This window comes from Ovis canadensis, chromosome 14, assembly GCF_042477335.2.
Source record: "Ovis canadensis isolate MfBH-ARS-UI-01 breed Bighorn chromosome 14, ARS-UI_OviCan_v2, whole genome shotgun sequence".
Classification (NCBI taxonomy): domain Eukaryota; kingdom Metazoa; phylum Chordata; class Mammalia; order Artiodactyla; family Bovidae; genus Ovis; species Ovis canadensis.
In genome coordinates, this window is record NC_091258.1 from 26284479 (window position 1) to 26291670 (window position 7192).

The 7192-nt window shown below is 54.0% G+C and overlaps 1 long non-coding RNA gene across 1 annotated transcript; it reads right to left on the minus strand.

The window, feature by feature from the left end:
- Positions 1 to 1185: 1185 nt before the first annotated feature.
- Positions 1186 to 6013, minus strand: LOC138418679 (uncharacterized). Its single transcript, XR_011248678.1, has 3 exons — positions 5304 to 6013; positions 2466 to 2530; positions 1186 to 1764 (listed from the first exon to the last, which is right to left on the minus strand). It is a non-coding gene; the product is annotated as an uncharacterized lncRNA (long non-coding RNA).
- Between the last annotated feature and the right edge of the window lie 1179 nt (positions 6014 to 7192).

Below are 7192 nucleotides of genomic sequence, written 5' to 3' on the forward strand. Positions count from 1 at the left end.
GAGGGGCAGCCCTTGGCCCACCTGTCAGGAGACACCCTTGGCTCATGCCAGGGTCTGGGTGGTCCCCAGAGGTGTGGGCAGGCAGGGCAGCGGGCACAGTGCCCTGAATGGTGCAGAGGAGCTGCAGAGCTGCTGCCGCGCGGGGCCTGGAGCGTGAGGGCAGGCAGTGCTGGAACTAGGGGTGGGGGGCCTAGAGCATGAAGGTGGCAGTGCTGGCACCAGGCAAGGGCAAGTGTGGGGAGCCCACAGCCTTGACCCTCAAGGGACACCCGGCCTGAGGCAGCCTTGCAAGAAGGGATCCAGAGCATGAACACCCAGCCCTGGCTCTGCACCCCATGCCAACTGCACCGGGGTACCCCAGGACAGCCAGAGGCCAGAGAGCAACTGTGTCCCCTTTTTCTTTTTTTTAGCCATGCCTCAAGGCTCATGGGATCTTAATTCCCTGAATAAGGACCAAACCCACGCCCCTGGCAGTGCAAGTGTGGGAAGTCCCAAGCGTGTCCCCTTCTGCCGAAAGCACAGGTCAGCTCCTGAGGCAGGGATGGGGCACACAGGGTTGCAGCGGGGTTCTGGTGCAGAGGCTGTGAGTGGAGCAGGCATTCGTGGCTGGGTATTGGGGTCAGATTCCATGGCAGGTGTGTGTGGCAGGCTGAGAAGAGTGGCCAAGATCACATAGTGAGCAGGTATCAGAGCTGATGCATTAGGCAAGGCTCTCCAATAGTGGGCAGGGGAGGGGTGCGGCAGGGACCTGCAGGGAGCGGAATTGTTCAGCACCATGGCCAGAGGAGAATTTGGAGTTGGAGGAAGCGGGCTAGACAAGGGAAGGGAGGAGAGCAGAGGCAGAGAGAGGAGGCAGTGAGAAGGCGGGACACAAGTCGGACCAGGTGGGGGCACCTTCCTGATGATTCTTTGACAGCAGATTGTCTTTATGCTTTTTAAAAATAGTGATTGATTGATTTGGTTGTGTTGGAATCTTTGTTGCTTCATGGGGGATTTCACTGTGGCGCATACACACTCTCTAGTTGTGACGCATGGGCTTAGTTGCCTGGAGGCATGTGGGATCTCAGTTCCCAGACCAGGGATTGAACCCACGTCCCCCTGCACTAACCAGTGAACCACCAAGGAAGTCCCAAAGTGTTGACTTTGACAGCAGACAGTTCCAAGATCCAAAAAGCAAAGTGCATAAAACTTTTGCAGAAAAAGTCATATCTTTATCTTTGAGGTAGGGAAGGATTTCTTTAACAAAACCACCAAAGGACAGACCACAGAGGAAGAGATTACTGACTCTGACATCTAAATGAACAAGCAAGGGGAAGAGGAGTGATGTGCCTGCTGGGTAAAAGGCAGGCCCCCACCAGGTAGTAGGGCACACGCACCTGTCCTGGTGTGGCCCTCTCCTGGCCAGTGCGTTGGTAAAACTCAAAGAACTCAAGCACATCAGGTGATGCCAAGGATAAGGGCACAGGCTGCTGGTCCTCTGCTGCAGAGAAGGTCCCAACGTGTGGCATCCAAGAGCAAGACCTCGCCCACCCAAGACCCTGCAGTGACCTTTCAAGTGCAGCTGCTCACAAATGGGCAGAGATGCACAGAGGTTCACAGTGGAATTGCTTTATGGTTGAAGCAGCCTGGAAGCCCCCGTCAGCAGGAGTCAGGTAACTTCTGGGGCCACCACCAAGGTCCCTGCTCCCTGCGCCGCACTCCCGTCACCCGGCCAGGAGCACGTGAGACACGAGGAGCAAGGTCCCTGGTCGCTGTAGGCGTCACCTTCAAGGGAGGAACACAGTGACAGTGACTGGGGCGTGAGGAACACTCAGCCAAGAGCTTCTTCCGGAATGTTCCCACCTGTGCACTACCCCAACCATCCAGCAGGTGGCAGCACCAGGCAGAGTGCCGCAGGATGGGGGCTCCCAGCCCACCCCTCTTTGAGCCAGCCGGGAGCCCTGAGGCCAGAGTTCTCCTTTCCCCTCTGCAGGCTTTCCTGCCCCTAGGCTCTTCCTTCCACACCAGGGGCTCGTTACTGTGGGTGACACGTGTCTCTGGCCCTGCTCTGTGCCAGGGGCTCCTTCCGGAGTTCACTTCCCTGAGAGGGGACCGGTGTATGGCTGGTGGGAGGCGCCTGGCCCTGAGACATGGCCCTCACCCCGCACCCAGCCCCGTCTCTATGTGAGACCCCAAGCCCCTCCAAGAGTCACCAGTTATCACTGTGTGTATTCATCTCTCCTGATGGTCCCCACATCCTCTAAGGGTCCAGCCCCTCCCATCTCTGTGGTTTTGCAGAACAGGCACCCCATTCTAGCAGACAAGCGAAGGGGCAGGAATGGGTATGAAATGCCCCTCAAAGGCACCTCGGTATGCCCTCCTTGGTTTCCTGGAGGAGGCGGTGGGTGAAGTTGTGTCCCTCCACCCACCCCTGCTGCAAAGATGTGGTCAGGTTCCAACCCTGTTACCTGTGGATGTGGCCTTACTTGGGAACAGGATCTCTGCACGTCATGACATCGAGCTAAGATGAGATTGTGCTGGTGTTGGTGAGCTGAAAGGAACAGGTTACACCCAGTTCATCGTGCTGTTGGAAGAATGGAACCGGACACACGTGCAGCAGGTGCTCAATAAATGCACCACAGCTACTGTGAATATCAAATGCTTCTCAAGATGATGGACCAGTGGGCAGACAAGGGACGGCCAACTCCGGATTTCCACAGGGAAGTGACTGGCCCGGAGTCAGGAGGCTGGGGCTGGGTCGGGGGGAGGGTCAGAGCATTTGGCTCTGCCTGGGCCCTCACTCAGATGGAGAGGGCTTCACAGGAGGGCAGCGAGGGGCAGGCGCTTCCACGTGTAAGATTCATATGAAGTTCCTGTGTGTTTTAAAACCCAGGTGTTTAAGGGGAAACAGAGGTTCCGCTGGAAGAGTGCTGGAAAAGCACATGAACAGAGGCAGTAAGGTTCCTGGTGGAACATGGGGGCTTCGGAGATGTGAGTCCACCCGGGGGGTTCCTGAAGCCCGGTGAGACACAACAGCACACGTTGGGCTGTGATTTCCTGGCAGCGCAGGCTGGAAACTCGGCTTCCGAGACTAAGCTTCTTAGAGCAGCTACTTGAAAATTCACTCTCAGTGATCACAGCACCAAGGGCAGGCAGGGGATCACAGAGGGCCTGGGGGCCTGAGGGTGAAGGTGCCAACGGGAGACCCCTGGCCAAGATCCCCCTCCACACCGCTGGCCCATGCAGTGTGGCCCGCCGGAGAATCTTCTGCAGCCAGAAGCCCTAGTCTTCATCTCTAGGAAGAGTAAGGACCTGAAGCCCTCTTCATGACAGACAGTTGGGGTTGGCGTTTTGTGGCTTCATTTTCAGGTTAGGTATTTCTGTGGGCCTCCACAGGCTGCCATTCTCCTGCCTGGATGCGAATGGACACACAGCCCTCTCAAAATGAAGCCATGGTTCTAGTTGGAGTTGTCACTCACTCAGACTGGAACTTGGTGGGTGTGGCTAATTTAAATGAAACGTGAGCGGCCCAGAGGTCCCTGTGAGTCTTCTCTGTAACCAATTCATGCAAGCTCAATCCCAGATGCAGAAGGCATTTCGTGAGCAAAGATGTCCCTCTCAGTGTTATTTACCATAGAAAATACTAGAAACAACTGACATGCTCCACTGTGGGCTTCCCTGGTGGTTCAGATGGTGAAAAATCTGCCTGCTGTGTTGGAGACCTGAGTTCCACCCCTGGGTCAGGAAGGTCCCCTGGAGGAGGGAATGGCGACCCACTCCAGTATTCTTGCCTGGAGAATCCCATGGACAAAAGAGCCTGTCCATCATAGGAGCTGGCAAAAATAAATGCTGCTGCTTTCCCCAGATGGAACATTATGGGGTCCCCAGGGGACAGGGTTAGAAATGTTACAAGGGGGCTGGTCTATGATCCAGCAATTTCACTTCCTGGAATTCATCTCAGAGACACACTTGGAAAGTGTACTGGAGTTTCACAGTTATTGTGAAAAAGTGGAAACCACTGTCACCCAGCAGAGATGTGGTTGAATAATCTGCTGAACTTGGATTTCAGTGTCCTTGCTGTCCTAATCTCAGTGGAGGTGTAAGACTATAAAATGAAAAAAAAAAAAAGGCATTGTATGAATATACGTATATGTGTGTGTAATGAAATATGTATATATGTATATATAAAATGGGCTTCCCTGATAGCTCAGTTGGTAAAGAATTTGCCTGCAAGGCAGGAGACCCCAGTATGATTCCTGGGTCAGGAAGACCTACTGGAGAAGGGATAGGCTGCCCACTACAGGATTCTTGGGCTTCCCCTGTGGCTCAGCTGGGAAAGAATCCGCCTGCAATGCAGGAGACCTGGGTTCAATCACTGAGTTGGGAAGATCCTCTGGAGAAGGGGAAGGCTACCCATTCCAGTATTCTGGCCTGGAGAATTCCATGGACTGTATAGTCCATGGGGTCGCAAAGAGTCAGACACTATTGAGTGACTTTGCCTTTCACTGCTGCTGCTGCTGCTAAGTCGTTTCAGTCGTGTCTAACTCTTAGCAACCCCATGGACTGCAGCCTACCAGGCTCCTCTGTCCATGGGATTTTCCAGGCAAGAGTACTGGAGTGGGTTGCCGTTGCCTTCTCCTTCCCTTTCACTACTTTCATACATAAATCTGCAAGCACATATGTAGGTATGACTGCACGTTTGCAGATAAGTAAACACGTATATAGAGTTTTTCTTTTAACTTTTCATTTTGTACTGCGTTATAGCTAGTTAACAACGCTGTGATAGTTTCAGGTGAACAGCAGAAGGACTCAGCCATTCATATACATGTGCGTATCCATTCTCCCCCAGACTCCTCTCCCCTCCCGACTGCCCCAGCTTTGAGCAGAATTCCGTGTGCTATACAGCAAATCCTTGTTGGCTACCCACTTTGAATACAGCAGTGTGTACCTGTCCATCCCAAACTCCCTAACTGTCCCTGCCCCCTTCCGTCCCCCCATCCACAACCATAAGTTCCTTCTCTAAGTCTGTGAGTCTCTTTCTGTTTTGTAAATAAGTTTATTTGTATTGTTTCTTTTTAGATTCCACATATAAGTGATGTCATATGATATTTCTCCTTTAGAGTTCTTTGTTGTGGTCGTTTTAAATCACAGCCTGGCTGAGTAAGCACCCAGGGGGTTAAGGGTGATATTTCTATCTTCTCTATCCATCACACTCTTTAGTCTCTGAACATTTTGCAATGAGTCCATATTGCTCTTACAACCAGAAAGATGGCGATTTTGCAATAAATACATAAATAAATGTTGCAAGGAAAAGCGGTGCTTACCAGTGTTACGAAATGATGTGGACAGACGCTTGGACATGCAGTGACATAGACGAGGAGGCAGGCTGCCCACATGTGTGACTGCGGCCTGGCAGACAGAGCCACCCGCCTGGGAAGGCAACGTCATGGGCCTCCCAGCAGGGCAGCATTAGCAGGGGGTTGAGGGGGGCTGTGCTGCCCTTTCTCAGCGCTCAGGTTTTCTTTAAGATCCACAGTCCCCAAATTAACCAAATGATCTTTTCAAGGCGAGCAGGGAGGCTCAGCTCCGAGGAAGGGAGCTGGACTCCACTTCCTGATGGAGGAGGGGTCAGGTTGGATCTAGATGGTTCTGTAAGATGGACCAGAGTCCAGCTGAACCACGGCCAGCGCTCCTCCTCGCTCACTGGCACCGCCCAGGGCCACCCGAGGAGCAGGCTCGGCCCGGAACCTGACTCCCAAGGCGATGCTTGCCAACTCCTTCACGGGCTTCTCCCCATCAGCCTTTTCCCTGGTGCGGGCACGGCCCCTGCTGGATGCTGCTGTCGTGCCTTTGTCTTAGGGGAAGCGTACTCACATCTCCGCTCTGTCCAGGAGGGGCAGCCAGGGCGGGGAGGAAAGGCTGGGCTGCTGGGTGGGCAGAGTTCCTTCCCATCCGCCTGGAACTGTGCCACCCACCCACCTCCCGGCCAGCCGATTACGCACAGCTGGGTGATGGCTCTGCTTCCTGGCCGGCCAGCGCTTTCCCACCCTGCCAAGACTTTCAGGAGCACAGCTGGGATGGCTGACCCGAGGGCCCTGGCCGGGAGTGGCCTTCCTGGACGGCTGGGCCTGGGAATGGCGGGCAGAGAAACACCCTTATTTCTGGCCAGCTGCCCAGAGAGAAGTCCGGCTGTGGGCTCCAGTTCTGCCCAGGCCTGTCCCAGGCTCAGGGCTGGCCCTGTTTCCCTTCTAGGCAGAACAGAAAGCAAAACCTCAACCAGGGGGTGGTTTGAGGTCAGAGGCCATGGCCCTTTGACAGCCTGGACATGCTCACCATTCCTGGGGCTCAGGGAGGACGAGGTGGTCGGGAGCCCCTGCCAGCCCAGCATCCGAGGTCTAATGGCCATCAGTTCCCACTGGGCTCGTGGAGGGATTACAGAGGTCAATAAACTTAGAGAAAAAAATTACATCTTGCTTTCACTAACCTTTCACTGATGCAGACAAGCCAGGCTCAATAGGATTAGAGCAGTGGGGTTACATCTGCCAGAGTCAGGGCAGGCGTCTCAGAGCAATGCCATCTTCACCTCCAGCCTTCTCCCCACTTTACAGATGGGAAAACCAAGGATGGGCAGGGAATGTCATCACTCAAGGTCCTGCTTGTGAATCAGGAGCAGGTTTCAAACCCAGGCCAATCCTGCCCCAGTGCTCGAGCGCTATCCTGCAGCCACTAGTGGCCCCTGAGTGCCCACTCCCAGCAGGCAGGACAGACCTATTGGAGCTTGATATTTAACATGCTAATACAGGAACCTGCGTCACTGGGTCTCAATCTGAAACGATGCTTTTGCATTTATGTGACTGATCTCCTTATGGGAGTGCAGAATGCACACATGCTCAGTCATGCCCCACTCTGCGACCCCATGGACTGTAGCCTGGCCGCCAGGCTCCTCTGTCCATGGGACTTTCCAGGCAAGAATACTGGAGTGGGTTGCCATTTCCTACTCCCGGCGATCTTCCCTGAACCAGGAATTGAACTCTCATCTCCTGTGTCTCCTTCATTGGCAGGTGGATTCTTTTACCACGGAGCCAGCTGGGAACCCTGTGCATTTTAGTTGTGCATTTAAACCATTATTCTGAGAGGAGATCCAAAGCCTTTGCCAGAATGTGAATAGGCTCCACGGCACAGAAAAGGCCATGCACATGCTTTAGAGCATGCC